Here is a 22,044-nt window from a genome sequence, read left to right on the forward strand (position 1 = left end):
ATTTAAAAAAAAATCCAAATCTGGATATTATTTTAAAAAATCCGAATCGAGATATTATTTCAAGAGCTCGGTCTTCGGTATATGCCGTTGTGTTGAGCTATGAAGAAGAATAAACAACAACATTGGACCTTTAAAACTACCAAAAAGGTAACCGATATATCTTCTGCTACTTGATTATTTTCTGCATACGAATTCACATGATGATGTAGCTTTGAAGTGGTAGATACGGCTTCGCTTAACGTGAATAAGAAACAAAGAAGAAAAATTGGTGTAATCAAAACAAGGGGAGGTATGTTCGACACAATTATTGAGACCTACTACCTCTACGGTAACACGTACGTATAGAGAGGTTTTAGTGTGACTTGACCAGTGGCTAAAAATAAAATAAAATAAAAAGACTTATTTAACAATAGTAATGTCTGACATTATCAAGAGTGGTGAAAGGGATTGCTATGTAATTTGTTAAAATTTAAATTATTTTTACAAAAAATTTTTGTGACTAGGTCACATTTACTTAAGAAAATTAATGTATGATCGCTATCTAGTTTTGGTCATAAGTAACAACCATCTTCAGGTAACACATATATTAAATGCAGGCTGAACACGAGCTGTATATACCACTAATAACCATTATGCAGTGGCATGCATTTGCGTAGAAAGCAATATGAATAAGAAATTTGGAGCTAACAGCAACAACAAAAAGGCTGTACGCCACACTCTTATAGGACTCAGGGTGAACAAACTGGTTGTGAATCATTCCCTTGCAGTTGTATGAAAGGAAAGTTCAGCGAAGAAACTTTTGTGCAACGACGCAAAGATTAAGATTGGTTCTGTACTCTGGTTGATGAAATCATTGTCCATCATGGAATATGAAATGACAATCGTTACATCATGTAATTCGCCGACAAAGAAATACGATGCCTACATGTCTAGCCGCACTGACTTGACTACCCCTATTCAAAGACATAGTAGTTACGTTTTGACTTTGAAATGTAAAATGAGCATTGTTACATTACGTAGCTCGTCGATAAGGGACTGTTGATAACTGTTAAGACATCTAACTTCTGACGCTTCGTGGCTCAATTAGAACAAACAACACTTAAACTCAAATGATTCAAATGGCTCTGAGCACTATGGGACTTAACATCTGTGGTCATCAGTCTCTTAGAACTAAGAACTACTTAACTTAACTAACCTAAGGACATCACACACATCCATGCCCGAGGCAGGATTCGAACCTGCGACCGTAACGGTCACGCGGTTCCAAACTGAAGCGCCTAGAGCCGCTTGGCCACACCGGCCGGCAACACTTAAACTTTTCAAGCGCGTCTGCAGTCAACAGAAAGAAATATTGTATGTGAACACTTGTTTTCCTAGTTAACATATGCCGGTTCAGGACTCAGTTCAAACACACCAGTTATAAAACCTATTTATGACTGACTAACAGCTTGAAACACTAAAGAAAACGTTAGCAATTTTGAACAATCGACTTAAATTTCCTTCTCTGGCGCTATTGTCGTTGTCAGGATAGCTTTTCTACAACTTCTGTTCGTGCAGGGTGTGGCAACTAAGACAGACCACCCGAAATATACCCATCATGAATAGTCCGCAGCCCGTGGTCGTGAAGTAGCGTTCTCACTACCCGCGCCCGGGTTCCAGAGTTCGATTCCCGGCGGGGTCAGGGATTTTCTCTGCCTCGTGATGACTGGGTGTTGTGTGCTTAGGTTAGTTAGGTTTAAGTAGTTCTAAGTTCTAGGGGACTGATGACCATAGATGTTAAGTCCCATAGCGCTCAGAGCTCATCATGAATACGTATATCGAGGTCCGGTTTTCGCCACGTTATAGCGGACAGAATAGCAAATTTCCATATTTTGTTTTTTCATAATGGAACTATATCTTGTCTCTGAGGCATCTGAAAGAAGCTCCTATGAGAACATCAGCGACATAACATGTATGGGACTTGATCAGATACGCTGACGGATAAAAAATCGCGACCCAAAAAAAGAAAAAAAATATAAAGTAAACTTAGGGAATGAATTTGTTTAAATTACATATTTAAGCGATTAACATTGCAAGATCACAGTTTAATATAAGTGCGAGATAGGCCATTGCATATATCAAATACTGGCACACTAATAACAGGTGTTACCGCCAGAATGCAAGCACAAAAACGAGTGTGCATTGTGTTGTAAATGTGCCGCTTATCGGTTTGTGGATGGAGGTCCATGCCTGTTGCACTTGGTCGGTCAATACAGGGACGATTAATGTTGTTTATGGCTGACGCTGCAGTTGTCGTCATTGATGTCCCATATGTGCTCGTTTGTAGACAGATCTGATGATCGAGCAGCCCAAGGCGACATGTCGACATTCTGGTAAGCATTTTAGGCTACAACAGCAGTTTGTGAGCGAGTGTTATCGTGTTGATAAACATCCCATGGAATTTTGTTCATGAATGGCAGGAAGACAGCTCGAAATCACCAGACTGGAGTACAATTCTGGCGCTGCGTGGGATGACCATAAAATTGCTCCTGCTGTCATACGAATTCGCACCCTAAACCGTAACTCCAGGTGTAGGTCCATTGTGTTTAGTACGAAGACCGGTTGATTGCAGGTATTCTAACCAAGACACGGCCATCACTGGCACCGAAGCAGAACCAACTTTCACCACAAAGCACAACATACCTCCACCCTGCCCTCCAATGAGCTCTCGCTTGACTGCACTGAAGTCTCAAATGGCGGTGGTTTTGTCTCGGTGGAATGCACGCCACAGGGCGTCTGCCTGGGAGCTGTCCTTGACGTAACCGATTTGTAACGGTTCGTTGTGTCGCTGCGGTGCCAATTGCTGGTCAGATGGCTGCTGCAGATGCAGTACGATGCACCAGACCAATACGTCGAACGCGATGGTCTTCCCTATCGGTAATGTCACGGAGCCCGGTCTTTTATCGACCGTACACGAACAAGGTGGATGTACTTCGCATACGCGTATGCACTTAATGACTCTCTTAATAGAACATTTGGAGACCAATGGGACGGGCGTACAGGAAACGCTAAGTGATCCGCACACTCACCAAACTTAACATTTCTGTACTTTTATCTGAGGCGAAAATTAGAACAAGAGACCTACTAGGAAACACGTTCATTACTAACAAATATACCAAGACCTCTATCTCCATAGGATTCCTTCCCTTAACATTCACAAACACACGGTGACCTTCCAGAACTCTCTTTAATGCATAACAGATTCCATTAGAATTCCTAAAACAAAGTTACTTTCCAGAATGAGATTTTCACTCTGCAGCGGAGTGTGCGCTGATATGAAACTTCCTGGCAGATTAAAACTGTGTGCCCGACCGAGACTCGAACTCGGGACCTTTGCCTTTCGCGGGCAAGTGCTCTACCATCTGAGCTACCGAAGCACGACTCACGCCCGCTACTCACAGCTTTACTTCTGCCAGTATACGTCTCCTACCTTCCAAACTTTACAGAAGCTCTCCTGCGAGACATGCAGAACTAGCACTCCTGAAAGAAAGGATATTGCGGAGACATAGCTTAGCCACAGCCTGGGGGATGTTTCCAGAATGAGATTTTCACTCTGCAGCGGAGTGTGCGCTGATATGAAACTTTCTGGCAGATTAAAACTGGAAACATCTCCCAGGCTGTGGCTAAGCCATGTCTCCGCAATATCCTTTATTTCAGGAGTGCTAGTTCTGCATGTCTCGCAGGAGAGCTTCTGTAAAGTTTGGAAGGTAGGAGACGGATACTGGCAGAAGTAAAGCTGTGAGTACCGGGAGTGAGTCGTGCTTCGGTAGCTCAGATGGTAGAGCACTTGCCGGCGAAAGGCAAAGGTCCCGAGTTCGAGTCTCGGTCGGGCACACAGTTTTAATCTGCCCAGAAGTTTCAAAGTTACTTTCGTTCTACCAAGCTGATAACTGTGAAAACCAAACTCACTAGGAAAAGGCTTACACACTTCAACATTCCCTACAGAGAATCTATTAAAGTACTTTCCCCAAACAATTGTATCTCCCCACAAATATAATTGAAGCTTCCTTACTTTGTGTAACGCATATGAGCGATTGAACCCATTCACTACTTCCGCCGCCAAACTCCCTCCAATATATGGCTTAGATTCAGCATGCAGCGTTTTTTTCTCGAGAATCACTTTACACCGTGTGGAAGTGCTCAGCGTCAACATTTTGAGCACTTGGTACGACAGCCGTGATAAGAAACACGCGTACCGCATCTGAGTTACTTGTTTGCTTACATTTAGTGAAATAGGTCAGGCGTTTGTGTAATCTCTTCTCATGATGGAGGGACAGTGGCTTGCGGAGCTGTTATCTTGATACTATTTGATTAAATGCCATACAAGTTATGTCTTTGAAGCTCTCTTAGAAGCTTCTTTCAAATGAGAAAGCATATGGTTCCATTAGATAAAAAAAACTTGACGTCGTAATTCGGCAACCGTAAACTATAAAAAATACTTGCGAAAATCTGGTGATTCGGCATATTTCCCGCTATAGCTTGGTGAAAACCACACCTCGATATACACGTTGGGTCAGGAGGAAAGGTGTGTGCTTTGAGAATGGCAGTGTTGGTGATTCTTAACACAAAAAAAATTCAAATGAACGTATGCTCTCTCCTTAACCATATTCGACAGACAGGTGTTTGAAAATCATGTACGTCAGTAGCACGCCCTTCTTCACCAGCATTCACATCGAATATAAAGAAAGCGACAAGCAGAAACACGCCTTCCGGATTTCCCCAGTACAACAGAAAGTTGTTAGTTCCATTAGAACTCACAGAACGAAAGGTATCCTGGGCGTTAGATCGGTCACTTGGCCATCGAGGTCATCCGATCTTATTCCACTAGATTACCGTTTATGAGGTTTGTTTAAGAGCGAAGTCTACAAGCGCAGACTGGCCAGAGAGAGGGAACTTTTGGCTCGTATTTTACATGGGTGTGTTCAAGTAGAGGACCGTATGAATGAAATCAGATCAGCAGCAGAGCAGCTTGTATACAAGAACGGCAAAACGCACTGCAGTTGAGGGACTTTTTGAACATCTTTTGCGAGGAAACTTACACAATCAAACAAAACATTAGAGCACACTGCTACATTGAGAATCACGTGCATTTCTCCTGCATGCCACTGTTATCACCAGTCTTCTCGGAAACTGTTAAGAACGATAAATACGTTCATCTGATTTTTTTGGTTCAAAATCACTGATACCATCACCTTTCCTCCTGACTCACCCACTAATTATTCATTCTGGGTGTTTGTTGGGTGGTCTGTCTTAGCAGCCTCACGTTGTGTGTCAAATCGGGGATTCGACTTTCTTGGTCACGCGCCCATTTAAATTAATAGAAACGTATTTAAATCGGCTCAGTTGGTATGCACCTTCGTACTTGCCAGTTCCAAAATACCTGGTAACTAACTGATAATACCAACTTAACGTTCCCCATAAGTAAGCTTAACGGCTATAGGTGGGTTACGATGAGGCACTGGAAAAGGCGGTTACCATAATATTTATTGTTCAGAGACAATGAAATTGAAAAAATCACTAAAGCGTACTAGAGGGATAAGAAAGGACTCGGAGGTCAACAATAATATGAACATAAACAAAAACGGGTGTAGTTAGAGATTGGCTTAAAACACTGCATCCGTACCAACGGCGGCGATCACCGATTATCTAACTCGACATGAGAAAGCATATGCTTATCACAACCATCCTTGTTCAATCGGAGTACAGTAATCTGTCAGTATGCTACACAGTATTCAGCAGTACACATTACACACTCTCATTCGGTATAGTATCACTAACAGAGACAGAATGATACATACCGTCTTATACAGCTACGTCTGGCCACAAAAGGCAATATGCTTACAGCTTCTGCTGTTGCGACGCTCCGTTGGAAGGTGTTTGTCACAGACAGGCGGGATGACGACCACTATACCTATAGAGTATAACTGAGCACTCCGTTGCACACGTCACGGCTACTACTTCACACGCCACAAACACAGAAAACACGGCCGTCTGTCCCGGCGGACGGCCAAGTACCACCTCCTCCCGGCTTTCCAACCGGCCGTTATATACCGGCTCGAGGCGCAACAACAGCTCACTCCACTTTCATGCTTAACATAGCACTTACGAAAGACATGATAGTGCCAACCTTGGCACCACGTGTGCAAAGCGTTCTCGTGTCATCGACATACGTATGCGTACGTTTGTGGTTCATACTCTGTAGCAGATATCACTGATGACGGACTGTAAGGCAGAATACCGGTCTGGCAAATAAACACTTTCGAAGCGCAGCTCATGCAGTATAGCAAGATGTCCTATATTAAATGTTCATACTTTTATTATATGTATGTTGCTTCAGTAACTAGACATCCAGAGGGATTTACCGAGGTCGGCTGACAGCTAAGATACGCATCGAGGACCAATACTTATTGTTCAAGGAATAAGCCCGTGGCACTATCATTCTTGAGATCTTCTTCTCCATGCTTGAAACTGAAGCGCTCAGAAGGGGAGAGAGAAACGAAATGAAGCTTCACGGGTTAAGAGGGTATGTGATGTTACTTCATCGATTAAAAACTACATTCAAATTAACATGTCCGAAAGAACAGACGCCACATGTAATTAATTAAGTGAGCCTGGCCAATGATCCCTCTCTCGAACCCTTACGGGAATTGGCGAGTCATGTGGATAATTTTCAGGGAAACGACATTAATAGTATGTGGATAAATTTAGAATTTTGATCTTACTGGAGGCTTACTAGGGTAGTCCGTGCACTTGCGATGATCACTGTGTCCAGATGGATTGGTGGTCACAACATATGCCTAATGAGCAGGAGACCCTGGTTCGAATCCCTGTCCAGCACAGCTTTTCAACTTTCCTCGTTGATATAGGTCAATGCTCACTGGCATTAATTCCTTGGTGTCTTGGTCAAATTAACAAAGGAACTGGCAGTGTGAGCGTACTTATGAGTATGACGTTGCACAGCCTCCGGTCTTGCTGCATGCATTGATTCAGCAGCGCGCATTACACTCCCTTATATGGTATAGTAGCACTAACGGAGATAAATGATATCAACGAGTTGATGCCGCTATCACTGGTCGCAAACTCCAGTGTGCTTTATACCTCCTGCTGCTACGTTAGAAGACGTTTCTCGCAGACAGGTGGCACAAAGCTGATTCATCCACCCCTGAGGAAAGAAGGCTGTATTAACTGATGCTTGATATCCTGAATACTGGAACTATGCCGAAACTGACATCCAAGCTGGTCCCACATCTATTTTGGGATCTTGCTGCCCACAGGAGTATCACAGTATCACGCAGAGACTTCATAGAGATACGTGGTACACTACGTGGTCAAAAGTATCTGGACACCTGGCTGAAGATGACTTACAAGTTCGTGGCGCCCTCTATTTGTAATGCTGGAATTCAATATGGTGTTGGCCCACCCTTAGAGTTGATGACAGCTTCCACTCTCGCAGGCATACGTTCAATCTGGTGCTGGAAGGTTTCTTGAGGAATGACAGCCCATTCTTCATGAAGTGCTGCACTAAGGAGAGGTAACGATGTCGGTCGGTGAGTCCTGGAACGAAGTTGGCGTCCCAAAACATCCAAAAGGTGTTCTGTAGGATTCAGGTCAGGACTCTGTGGAGGCCAGTCCATTACAGGGACGTTATTGTCGTGTAACCACTCAGCCACAGTCCGGGTGTTATGACCAGGTGGTCGATCGTGTTGAAAGATGCAATCGCCACTCCCGAATTGATTTTCTACAGTGAGAAGCAGAAAGGTGCTTGAAACGTTAACGTAGATCTGTGCTGTGATAATGCCACGCAAAACAACAAGGGTTGCCACCCGCCTCCATGAAAAGCACGGCCACACCATAACACCACAACATCCGAATTTTGATGTTGGCACTACACACACTGGCAGATGACGTTCACTGGACATTCGTCGTACCCAATCCCTGCTATCGGATCGCCACATTGTGTACCGTGATTCGCCACTCCACATAACGTTTTTCCTCTGTTCAATCGTCGAATGTTAACGCTCCTTACACTAAGTGAGTCGTAATTTTGCATTTACCGGCGTGATGTGTGGCTTATGAGCAGCCGCTCGACCGTCAAATTCAATTTTTCTCACCTCCCACCTAACTGGCATAGTACTTGCAGTGGATCCTGATGCAGTTTGGCATTCCTGTGTGATGGTCTGGACAGATGTCTGCCTATTACACATTACGACCCTCTTCAACTGTCGGCGGTCTCTGTCAGTCAACAGACGAGGTCGGCCTGGACTGTTTTGTGCTGTACGTGTCCCTTAACGTTTCCACTTCAGCATCACATCGTAAACAGTGAACCTAGGGATGTTTAGGAGTGTGGAAATTTCGCTTACAGACGTATGACAAAAGTGACACCCAATCACCTGACCACGTTCGAAGTCAGTTAGTTCTGCGGATCTCCCCATTCTGCTCTCTCACGATGTCTAATGACTACTGAGGTCACTGATACGGAATACCTGCACAATGCACCTAATATTAAAAATGTATGTTTTTGAGGGTGTCCGGATACTTTTGATCACATACGTGGTGCATTCAAGTTCTAAGGCCGCCGATTTTTTTTCTAATTAACTACTCACCCCGAATCGATGAAACTGGCGTTACTTCTCGACGTAACCGCCCTGCAGACGTACACATTTTTCACAACGCTAACGCCATGATTCAATGGCAGTGCCGAAGGCTTCTTTAGGATTCTGTTTTGAACACTGGAAAATCGCTGAGGCAATAGCAGCACGGCTGGTGAATGTGCTGCCAAGGGGAGTGTCATTAATTGTTGGAAAAAGCCAAAAGTCACTAGGAGCCAGGTCAGGTGAGTAGGGAGCATGAGGAATCACTTCAAAGTTGTTATCACGAAGAAACTGTTGTGTAACGTTAGCTCGATGTGCGGGTGCGTTGTCTCGGTGAAACAGCACACGCGCAGCCCTTCCCAGACGTTTTTGTTGCAGTGCAGGAAGGAATTAGTTCTTCAAAACATTTTCGTAGGATGCACCTGTTACCGTAGTGCCCTTTGGAACGCGGACACCATCATTTTTTCAGCACTGGCGGTCACCCGAAATTTTTTGGTGGCGGTGAATCTGTGTGCTTCCATTGAGCTGACTGGCGCTTTGTTTCTGGATTGAAAAATGGCATCCACGACTCATCCATTGTCACGACCGACGAAAAGAAAGTCCCATTCATGCTGTCGTTGCGCGTCAACATTGCTTGGCAACATGCCACGCGAGCAGCCGTGTGGTCGTCCGTCAGCATTCGTGGCACCCACCTGGATGACACTTTACGCATTTTCAGTTCGTCATGCAGGATTGTGTGCACAGAACCCACAGAAATGCCAACTCTGGAGGCGATCTGTTCAACAGTCATTCGGCGATCCCCCGAAACAATTCTCTCCACTTTCTTGATCGTGTCGTCAGACCGGCTTGTGCGAGCCCGAGGTTGTTTCGGTTTGTTGTCACACGATGTTCTGCCTTCATTAAACTGTCGCACCCACGAACGCACTTTCAACACATTCATAACTCCATCACCACATGTCTCCTTCAACTGTCGATGAATTTCAATTGGTTTCACACCACGCAAATTGAGAAAACGAATGATTGCACGCTGTTCAAGTAAGGAAAACGTCGCCATTGTAAGTATGTAAAACAGTTCTCATTCTCGCCGCTGGCGGTAAAATTCCATCTTCCGTACGGTGCTGCCATCTCTGGGACGTATTGACAATGAACGCGGCCTCATTTTAAAACAATGCGCATGTTTCTATCACTTTCCAGTTTGGAGAAAAAAAAATTGGAGGCCTTAGAACTTGAATGCACCTCGTAGTGTATGTTTGGACAAGCATTGTCCTGTTGAGAAATGGCACCAGGATGATATTGCATGAGAGATGACCCACGAGGGTGCTGGACATCCGTGACGTACCCTTGTGCCGTCAGAGTTCTCTCAACCACTATCGACCTGAGGTCGTACCGAAAGGCTCCCCACACTGACGCATAGAGTAACACCTCTGTGGCTCTCCACAACATTGGAAGACTCGGACCTCCCCAGGTCGACACCATACTCGGCGACCGTGGTCACCTGCGTAGTACAGAATTGTAGTTCAGCGCTGAACACAGTGCGAAACTTACCGCTCACGGCACCGCTTCAAAGGCTGTCATTTGTGTTGTGTCGTGTTGTTAATGACGGCCCACGCATAGGACCATAATTCCCCATTCCGGCTGCTGCCAGTCTCCAATCAACGGTGCGACATGACACAGAACGTTGCAGGGAGACCATTACTTGTTCTCGGTTGGCAAGCGGAGATACGAAGGGGCTATGATGTGCCTCGTGACCAATACCACGATCCTCCCTTGTGGTGGTCAGCCGTGGTTGACCGAAATCTTGACGACGAGTATGTCTGCCTCCAGGTTTCCATGCAGTCCGACATCGGGTCGCTGTCGAACCTTGAAAGCCCCGCATATATCATTCGACAAAGTGGCCCAATGGAGACCTACACTGAGGCTCCTTTCAAACTCAGGTTCTAATAATGCTGCCTCAGTACTTGTCTGCGGCATCTCCGTGTCTTCTACAGCGATCACTCAACATGTGCAATTGTTCACACCCCTTATGTGCCGTACCCGGCCTGCAACAACAATATACATGAACAACGCTAGTGTGCTCTGATGGCCGTTTTTGCCACAGAGAATTGCTACTCTAATTATTTGCATACCTGTACGGATTTACATTGATATCTGACGATGTCTCCTGTGTGTTCCACTTCTTTTGTCAGACAGCTTATGTTGGTCGAGTACATTTCCGTCACTTTCCCCTGTTTGTTAGTACCGTGCTTTAAGGTTTTCAAGAGGAAACAGTAAAGGTGAAACTAGGAAGTGACCGTCTGAATGGAGTAATAGAGCTCTTCTGTATGGGTAGCAAACTAACTGAGAATGGCAAAAGTGAAGAAGGAATAAAATAAAGACTAACTAGAACAGGAAAATCTTTTCTGATGGTTCAAATGGCTCTAAGCACTATGGGACTTAACATCTGAGGTCATCAGTCCCCTAGACTTAGAACTACTTAAACCTAACTAACCGAAGGACATCACATACATCCATGTCTGAGGCAGGATTCGAACGTGTGACCGTAGCAGCACCGCGGTTCCGGGCTGAAGCGTCTAGAACCGCTCGGTCACAGTGGCCGGCTGTTAATCTTTTCTGTAAAAAGAAATGTTAATATAGTATATAAACTTATAGGGAGGTCTTTTGTGAAAGTATTTAAGGGGAGTTGGAACGCCCTGTCCTGACAATGTTACATTTAGTGATTTGGCTTCCCTGTATTTCATGAACCACTTTAGCCATTGACATGAAACTTTTACAGCACTTTAAACCGTATGTTCTGAGTCTACTGAACTACAATAATTGCACTTCAGCCACTGCTTTCGGAAATACAATTTTTTTATTACACGGTTAAAATTTTGTATATTTTTTGTACGTTATCCTCAGCAGAATTCAAATCTTCGTAAAGACAGAGGTTGGACACACCCTATATTAATGTCCGTTAACAGATGTCCGGATACTTTTGACTGGATAGTTTATTACTACCTCCCATACACGTCTCATGAAATGGCCACGATGAGAAAGTCAGAGAAGTTAGAGTTAATATGAAGATTTATGCTACATCTACATGATTAAACTTCAATTCACAATTAAATGCCTGGTAGAGGGTTCATCGAATCACCTTCAAGCTATTTCTCTATCTTTCCACTATGTAACAGGTCGGAAAAAAATGAACACGAAATTATTCTACAGAAGCCCTAATTTCATTTATTTTATTATTGATCATTGCACTCTGTGTGTGTGTGTGGGGGGGGGGGGGCAACAAAAGATTTCATACTCTGAAGAGAATGTTGGTGATTGAAATTTCATGAGAAGATACTACCGCAACGAAAAACGCCTTTGTTGTAAAGATTGCCATCCCACTTCACGATCACTTCCGTGGCTCTCTGTCCCCTATTTCACGATAGGAGAAAAGGAGCTGCCTTTCTTTGAACGTTTTTAATGTCCTCCGTCGATACTATCTTATGTGGATCCGACACAGCACAGATATACTAGAGAAGAGTACGGGCAAGCGTAGTGTAGACAGTCTCATCAGTAGACATTGTAAGTAGTCTGTTCAGGTTTTTATGTTGGTAACGCCACGTAGCACTCTGTATGAAAATCACTGACTATGCTGTGTACAGTCTGTGGCTAGTTTGCATTGTTGGAATATTCACTATTAGAGCCGCCAGCAGTCCACACGTGAATGGGGAACGCGCGAAATGCTTTGGCTTTTCCTACTAGCATTAATAACGGAACGTAAGGGGTTCAACTGCGAGAAGACGACCTCAGCTGCTTCTCCCGGCAGGAAAAACATCTCACCGTTTTGGGTGCTGCATGCACATGCATTTAACAAACGTGCATGTGGGGAGGGAGATGGCAGAATTTTGAGAGTGGACAATCTGTACGTGTGTCCGTCCGAAAAAGGAAATTTGTAAGACTGGACGTCATGAACTGATGTATATATATTATGACTTTGAACACTATTAAGGTAACTAAATTGTTTGTTCTCTACCAAAATCTTTCATTTGCTAACTATTCCTATCAGTAGTTAGTGCCTTCAGTAGTTAGAATCTTTTATTTAGCTGGCAGTAGTGGCGCTCGCTGTATTGCAGTAGTTCGAGTAACGAAGTTTTTTGTGAGATAAGTGATTCATGAAAGGTACAGGTTATTGTTGGTCAGGGCCATTCTTTTGTAGGGATTATTGAAAGTCAGACTGCATTGCGCTAAAAAAATATTGTGTGTCAATTTAGTGATGATCAGAATAACTAAAGAGAGATATCTCTGAGTACGTTCAGTTTTGCTCAGCTGTTTGAAAATCAAATAACGTTGAGGTTTCCCAGCATAGTCATTTATAAATTTTTTTTCTAAGGGGACGTTCCAACAGAATCTATTAAATGCAATAAATTAGTGATTTATCACACTTCGACATGTTTTTAACGACTGAAATTCCTCGGGTACCCTCTGTAGATTGACAAAGAAATAAAAGAAACATTTGGAGCAGAAATTAAAGTTTAGGGAGAAGAAACGTAAAAAGTGGGGTATCCAGATAACAATGTAAAATTCTGTCAGAGACAGTAAAGGGAAGAGCACTTGCGTGGAATGGATATTGTCTTGAAAGGAGAACATGAGATGAACATCAACAAAAGTAAACCGAGGATAATGTAATGTAGACGAGTTAACTCAGGCGATGCTGACCGAATTACGTTAAGGAAATGAGATGCTACAATTAACAGATGAGTTTCGCTGATTGGCCACTGAAATAATTGATCATGTCCGACATATAAAGAATATAAAATGCACAAGTAGAGTGGCAATGCCAAGAAGAGCGTTTCTGAAGAAGAGAAATACGTTAACATCGAATATAAATTTAAGTGTTAGGAATCCTCTTCTACATGTATTTGACAGAAGTGTAGTTTTGTGTGCCAGCCTCTGTGGTCGAGCGGTTCTCGGAGCTTCAATCCGGAAACATGCGACTGCTTCGGTCGCAGGTTCGAATCCTGCCTCGGGCATGGATGTGTGTGATGCCCTTAGGTTAGTTAGGCTTAAGTAGTTCTAAGTCTAGGGGACTGATGACCTCAGATATTAAGTACCATAGTGCTTGGAGCCATTTGAATTTGTAGTCTTGTGTGGAAGCGCAACGTGGATGATAAACTGTTCAGACAAGAAGAGAACAAAAGTTTTGAAAGCGGTGCTACGGAAAAATGCTGAATATTAGATGGGTAGATAACGTAATTAATGAGGAAGCAATGAACAGAACTGGAGAAAAAATAAAATTGTGGAGTAATTTCAATAAAGAAGGAATAATTTGGTAGGACACATTTTGAGACATTAAGGAATCATCAGTTTAGTAATGGAGGGAAATGTGTGGGATAAAAATTGTCGAGGAAAGCCACAGAGAAACACAGTAAGGAGGTTAAAATGGGATTTATTCAAATATGTAGAGGCCAGAACAGGATAGAATAGCCTGGAGACCTGCATCAAATCGCTCTTCAGGCTGATGACCATAGCAACAACGACAACAACACAACAGTTTAATCTTCATTCATCTACGTGAAAGTGAAAATACTTATCGCACGGAATCATTACACCCGCTTCTGATCCTGGTAATAAAGTCCCCGATTGTGTCTACTTGAAAATAAACATAATGCTTTGCAGATCTGTATAAAACGGAAAAAATGAACCTGACTGATAGAAGTATAATCTACAGTTGAACATTGTTATATGTTATTTGTAAAGCAATGTAATACAACACGAAGAATGTTGAAAAATATGATAATGATAAACTTTTACACTTGAATATCAAAGCTGTGATCAAGTAGCATTATGACTACGACAGTAATTTTACTTAGTATTCCTAATCATTAATTCTGCCTGATTACTAACACGCTACTTTTTGCTATGGTGTTCGTTTCAGGACCACAACTTTTGAGAAACGTATTTTCAGCACGTGAATCGAGATGGATTCAGTAACGAACAGATCGAGCTGTTTCCGAATCTTGAATTCATGTTATTTTAAACAAGGCGATTGTGCTTTATTTCTGAGTAATTGATTTAATATCTAAAGAAGGGGACAGAATATACGTATTTCTGAGCCCTTTTTCTTTATGTTTTTGCTTTCTTTAAAGTTCAGTGCCTGCAAGCAGCCATCAAAAACACGTTCAGTGACTCTTTAACACACATCCTGTTTATATTGTTTTTGAGAAGGACAGGAGAGTGGCGAGCGATTACTCGCCCAAACGAGCGTGAAAAACATCACGAGAACAGCGCAGGTCCGTTTACAGCCTCTGTCGACGCGGATTCTCGCCACGAACAGCGCTTCGCTAAGGGAAATGTACAGCTTAACTAGCTGAAAAGCTATTAAGGTAGTAAACCCGGTCTTACAGGCACTATATTCTTCTCTGTTAAAGTCATGACAACAATGGAGAGAGAAGAATACGTTAGTATTCTTCCGCACACTGAGAATGCCTATCAGAAATCTGCTAATTCCATGTCGGCAACGAAATAACAATAGACATTGTGTAACGGTTTTGAGGTGTTACGAATAAAAGCCGTGTCATGAGAATTTTTTTCAGCGGAACTGAGTAAGCTTATGTACACTCACAGTGAAGCACTTCTTACGTTATGCACGTACAATGGAAAAATACAATCTAAACACCACATTCGAGCCATGACTTTTCCACTTGTACAGATGTGACAGTTCACTTTTATGAGCTACATAAAGAAGTAGCTTAGCTTGCAGACGATAGCTGAACGACGCATAGAAGACTGAATAAAAGGAAATGCAATGTTTCCGCATGAGTCGCTCACAGTGAAACAATGGAAACGTCTGTATATTTCCAAATACAACAGTTCGATTTCATGAGAAAAGTGAGTGATGTACAAAATTCACGCTCGACTTCTGGTGCACGCTAAGTCGTATGGCATCGCTGACAGGGATAACGCGAAGGGCACACTGAGCCACGTTAGTGTAAAGAGTTTCCATTCGCGCACAGTGGTATCTTCCCTTCGCGAACTGTGAAAGTTGTGTGTTTAGGTGAATCTGATAAATACAGGTGACTTTAGTGAGTGTGTGTGAGGTGTCATGGTTCTGTTGGATGACGATGAGAGAAGAGAGGGGGTGAGACCCGGCCCCGGCACAAAGCCTGCTTCTCTCGATCAGCAACAAGGGCGCCGCTGATGCAATGTCTGCGTCCGACGGACTGTTCACCATCAACAGTGTCACATGCCATCATATCATTAGACATTGCGCTGAGGTTTGGTATTTAATCCAGGACACTGACACAAAGAGTAGCGATCAGGAAATTCACCCATCCTGTAAGGGCAAAGGGGAAGCTGCCAAAAGCTGGTGCCGTAACTCAGGCTTATCCATTCGAGCCTGACATTGCTTAACTTCAATGACCTGACGGAAACCGGTGTGTTCAATGACGCAAGGTTACTGCCGCGACACCTTGAACATGAAGCAAGGAAATGGAACAAAGTTTTAATTTTAACCCTCCCTCTGCATCGTCAAACTGACGGAATATGAGCTTGGTTGTTATCAAAGCGTAAAGAAATCCACTGGGGCCTGGTTGAAGGAATCATCTTGTCATTCGGGTGAAATGACAAAGAAAAACTACGGAGAAATATACACTCCAGATCACTTGTTTCTTGTTGGCTACTGTCCAGTGACGTCACCTCAAGCTTTACTGATCCCTGACTACAGACATATGTGGCTTATGATGAGCTGCAAGATCATTGTACGCCATTCTTTTTAACTAAGTACGCACGCTCTTTGTGCTAGATGGACTACTGGTAGCAAGCAATTTGTAACTCACGAGTGATTACTTGCGCCGACTGCATATACACTATGAGATAAAAAGCATCCGGACACTCCCAAAAACATATGTTTTTCATATTAGGTGCATTGTGCAGGTACTCCATATCAGCGACCTCAGTAGTCATTAGACATCGCGAGAGAGCAGAATGGGGCGCTCCGCAGAACTCACGGACTTCCAACTTGGTCAGGTGATTGGGTGTCACTTGTGTCATACGTCTGTACGCGAGATTTCCACACTCCCAAACATCCCTAGGTTCACTGCTTACTATGTGATAGTGAAGTGGAAACGTGAAGGGACACGTACAGCACTAACGCGTACAGGCCGACCTCGTCTATTGACTGACAGAGACCGCCGGCAGTTGAAGAGGGTCGTAATGTGTAATAGGCAGACATCTATCCAGACCATCACACAGAAATTTCAGACTGCATCACGATCCACTGCAAGTACTATGATATAAGGCAGGAGATGAGAAAACCTGGATTTGATGGTCTAGCGGCTGCTCATAAGCCACACATCACGCCGGTAAATGCCAAACGACGCCTCGCTTGGAGTAAGGAGCGTAAACATTAGACGATTGAACAGTGGAAAAACGTTATGCGGAGTGGCGAATCACGGTACACAACGTGGCGATCCGATAGCAGGGAGTGGGCACGGCCAATATCCAGTGAACGTCATCTGCCACCGTGTGTAGTGCCAACAACAAAATCTGGAGGCGGTAGTGTTATGGTGTGGTCGTGTTCTTCATGGAGGGGACTTAAAACCCTTCTTGTTATGCGTGGCAATATCACAGCACAGGCCTGCATGGATGTTTTAAGAACCTTCTTGCTTCCCCCTGTTGAAGAGCAATTCGGGAATGGCGATTGCATCTTTCAACACGATCGAGCACATGTTCATAATGCAGGGCCTGTGGCGGAGTTGTTGCGTGACAATAACATCCCTGTAATGCTCTGGCCTGCATAGAGTCCTGACCTGAACCCTAAAGAACACCGTTGGGATGTTTTGAAACGCCGAGTTCGTGACAGGCCTCACCGACCGACATCGATACCTCTCCTCAGTGCAGTACTCTATGTACAATGGGCTGCCATTCCATAAGAAACCTTTCATCACCTGATTGAATGTATGCCTGGAAGAGTGGAAGCTGTCATCATGGCTAATTGTGGGCCAACACATTATTGAATTCCAGCATTACCGATGGAGGGTGTCACTATCTTTTCAGCCTTGTGTTCGGATACTTTTGATCACATCCTCAGCAACTCTCGACGGTTGCTGTCCGTCTGTGCATGACGTGTGCCGTGTCATGGTCTGGCTGTGATTATTCCTTCGCGTTTCTATTCTACAATCACAACACCAATTGTCGACGTGGGCAGCTTTAGAAGATTTAAAATGTCCATGATAGATCTGTTACAGAGGTAACATCCGCTGACTAGTCCACGTCAGAAGACACTGTACTCATCTGACCAAATCATTCTTCAGTTACTGCTTCTTTACTGAAAACACAACCCCTCCTCCTTTTGTACCGGCGGGTTTTTTTTCTCTCGTCATCTAGTTGCCAATTCCGCTTTACACTGAGCTGTCCGGATACTTTTGATCAGATAGTGTAAGTCTGGACGGTCTGATGGGATGTTAACCATACTCTCCCTAAATAAAGTCCATTGTCTTAAACACTGCCTCTCATTTTTCTGAGTGGCACAGAACTGCTCACAGAATATATCAGGTGAAGCGCACTTTTGCCACGTTCGAATCAGCATGCTGGATTGACGAACTGAATGTGAAATGTTGATGGTACACTCGTTTAAGTATGTGCTGCGTTCGCATCCCCAGGTAAAAAACACACCACAAGACACATACTGTTCCCAGATTCGTCATAAGTGAACAACCCCCTTATCTCCTACGAACTGTAAAAAGAAAGAAAAAAGAAAACGGAAATCCACTTAACAAAGTAAGGAATGAAGGAATGGGTTGAATGTGCATATTACGTGGTATCAAAACTAGATTCGGTTTCACAAATCGAGTGACTAATGTTTAACTTCACTGCAAGAGAAACTTCACAATACCATCCATTTTAGCAAAGTAAGAAATAAACGAACAGGTACAGGTAGACTTTATAAATCTCGAACAGGGCTTCAACACGTCAAATGACCGAACAATACCGCGTTTGTCATGTTCCGCTGGTATTGCTTGTTACGGCACTTGTATCCGAAATCGCAAGTCAGTTACACCTGTTGCTGTGGAATATGGACAATCATTGCGCAGTGCATCTTACACGTGTCCCACTACTGGCGGTTCAAATAGAAAGGATTCACAAGAAAGGCGCCCTTGTTTCTATGACGAGACGAAGTGGCGTTAATTCTTCACATACTGGGCGAGTATTTTCTTTCTGACATTTCGTACCGTTAGTGTTCTGTAACGTGTAAGTCGCAAGAAGATTTTATAAACTGGGAGAACAGTGAGACAAAGGATGAAAATGATTGGGTCATCTCGTCCAACTGAAGCGCTCATTGGCTTCAAATGGTTATGTTCGGCTACTCGGAGACCATTTGCAACCATTCCTGGACTTAATGCTCCCAACTAACTATGTAACTTTTAGGCATGACAGAGTGCCCTGTCACTGGGTCACAAATTATTGTTCGCCATTCGTTTGAAGAACATTCTGGACAATTCGAGCGAATGATTTCGATGTCTAGATCGCCCAACATGAATCCCATTGAACATTTAAGGGATATAATCGAGAAGTCCGTTCATGCACAAATTGCTGCAGCGGCAATATTTTCGTGATAGTGGACGGCTCTAGAGGCATTATGGGGCAATAATTCTGCAGAGGACTTCCAACGACTTGTTGAGTCCGTGCCACGTCTAGCTGCTACACTACGCCGGACAAAAGGAGTTCCGACACGATGTTAGGAGGTACCCCTTGTGTATCTCAGTGTATATAATGCATAACTGGCACGGGTAATTCTTACAGACAGGTTAAAATATGCAATTGTTAAACCTGTTAATAAGGAAAGTGACAAGACAGACCTAAGCTATTATCGACCCGTTTCCAAAGTGACATCTTTTGCTAAACTTTTCGAAAAAGTAATGTACTCAAGAGTAGTCTTACACTCTAGTAGAAACAATTAACTTGACATGCCACAGTTTTGATTCCAGGAGAGTTTCCTGACTGAGCTATTTATACAGACACTCTTAATATAATATAGGCCTTAACTAATAAAATATCGACAGCTGGATTTTTTGTGATCTTTCCAAGGCGTTTGATTGTGTAGTTCTTGTTACTCTCTTAGAAAAAGTCAAGCTTTATAAAAACGATGGTTTTACACATAGATAACATGTTAGTAATATAAATTATTTCTCATGATCAATTGAGGCGTGCTTTACTTGACAAAAATGCAACTTTAAAATGTGTTGCAGGTTATAAATAGTGTTGTTTACGTTCTACTCTGCAGAACTAGTGATTGTACTGAAAGAAAATTTCAAAAAGGATTAAGCGCTGAAGAAAACAGCTACAAAGCAATCGTTAAAGCAATTTTGAACGAAAATATGTATAAATTGCGTAAATAGTTGTAGAAATATGAATGACAGTTGCTAAACATTAAAATTTGTGGAAAATATCGAAAGAAGTGGACGTATCGACATCGAAGAAGCGTGACCGCAGCGTGTGGCAGAAGCGAATAAGGCGCCAGAAGATAATCTGCGTGTGGAAGAAAGAACTTTACACCGAAGACACTCTTCTGGTAATGAATATTGACCTAGAACTGTGGAGGACGTTTATAAGATTGTAGGTTTGAGAGCACATCATTGCATGGATGTATAGTATAGGTCATAAGAAAAATAGAAACGGCCGAAACTGAAAGGTTCTGAGATGTGGTTAGTTAGTTAGTTACATCTTCCATAGATCATTTCAACGATTCTTTTATTGAAATAACCTGAAACGAGTCAGTTTACAGGGTATGTATACGTAATTAGAGATAACATTGATGAATACACTATTTCTTTGTCCTACTCATGCAACTGCAGTTAAAAACAATATATAACTCGTCCACGGAATAAAAAGAGTTGTCCAAGAGAAATACTGCTAAATTATATTTAAAAATTATTTTGTTACATTTCAGACATTTCATGTTATTTTATGGACCTCACTGTTCTTCTTAAACTTTGATGGAATGACAAATTTCTTCATCGAATATACGTATTGTGACGGCGCAGTTAAAATTCCTAGCTCCTTGAAGAGGTACCCACATTAAGTGGATGAACAACACATATTATCCTTACTGTCTGCTTTTGTGGAATCAATACTTTCTTTCCAAGTGGTGAGTTACCCCACAAAATTATTCAATGAGACATTATTGAGTGGAATATGCAAAATATGTCAGGAGGTTAATACGTTTGGTTTCAACATTAGCAGTTATACGATGAGAAAAAGTAGATGAACTTTTTGGTCGGAGTAGCTCAGTAACGTGCTGCTTCCAGTTCAAGTTTTCATCAATATGTACACCCAAAAATTTGGAACATTGTACCCTATTTATTGACTCCTGCTCATGTACTTCCTCAGTTGTCGGTATGACTATTTCTCGCACAGAACTGAATATAATGTGCTTTCTCAAAATTTGAGAAGAGTCGATTTTCTAAGAACCACTTTATAAGTCGTTGTAAAGTTTTATTTAAAATCCCCTTTCTGTACTTTCTTTCTAGTGGGGTTTATTATAGCACTAACATCGTCTGAGAAAAGTATCAATTCTGCTTGTTGAATGTTTAGTGGATGGTCATTCAAATATTTATTGAATAGGAGTAGTCGCCTGTGTGACTCCAGTGTGATTCCTCCCCAGTCACTAAAATTTTATACCCTTCCAAAATTGTCTGAATTATCAAACACAACTTTTCACATTATATTTGGTAAGTATGATTCAAACCATCTATGTGTAAAACCATCGTTTTTATAAAACAACAAGGGGTACCTCCTAACATCGTGTCGGAACTCCTTTTGTCCGGCGTAGTATAGCAGTTCGACGTGGCATAGACTCAACAAGTCGTTGGAAGTCATCTGCAGAATTATTGCCCCATTATGCCTCTAGAGCCGTCCACTATCGCGAAAACATTGCCGCTGCAGCAATTTGTGCACCAACGGACTTCTCGATTATATCCCTTAAATGTTCGATGGGATTCATGTTGGGCGATCTAGACATCGAAATCATTCGCTCGAATTGTCCAGAATGTTCTTCAAACCAATGGTGAACAATAATTTGTGACCCAGTGACAGGGCACTCTGTCATGCCTAAAAGTTACATAGTTAGTTGGGAGCATTAAGTCCAGGAATGGCTGCAAATGGTCTCCGAGTAGCCGAACATAACCATTTGAAGCCAATGAGCGCTTCAGTTGGACGAGAGGACCCAATCATTTCAGCCCATTTCATGAAAACACAGTCGATATGATTATCAAACCACCACCAGCTTGCACAGTGCCTTGTTGACAAATTGGGACTATGGCTTCATGGGGTCTGCGCTGCATTCGAACCCTATCATCAGCTCTTACCATCAGAAATCTGCACTCATGTGATCAGGCCACGACTTTTCAGTCGTCCAGCATCCAACGGGTACAGTCACGAGCCT

General features: G+C 42.9%; 1 protein-coding gene across 2 annotated transcripts in view; it reads right to left on the reverse strand.

The window, feature by feature from the left end:
- LOC126334919 (acyl-CoA Delta-9 desaturase-like) overlaps nt 1-22,044 on the reverse strand; it is a 113,298-nt gene that overhangs the window by 67,773 nt on the left and 23,481 nt on the right. Inside the window, exon 1 of one of the 2 annotated variants that reach the window (XM_049997640.1) lies at nt 5,838-6,045. The exons of the other annotated variant lie outside the window; for it this stretch is intronic. The gene's annotated coding sequence lies outside the window, so the exon portion shown is untranslated. Of the gene's footprint in view, nt 1-5,837; nt 6,046-22,044 lie in introns of those variants that run through there. 2 annotated transcript variants of the gene reach the window in all.

This window comes from Schistocerca gregaria, chromosome 2 (genome assembly GCF_023897955.1).
Source record: "Schistocerca gregaria isolate iqSchGreg1 chromosome 2, iqSchGreg1.2, whole genome shotgun sequence".
Taxonomy (NCBI): domain Eukaryota; kingdom Metazoa; phylum Arthropoda; class Insecta; order Orthoptera; family Acrididae; genus Schistocerca; species Schistocerca gregaria.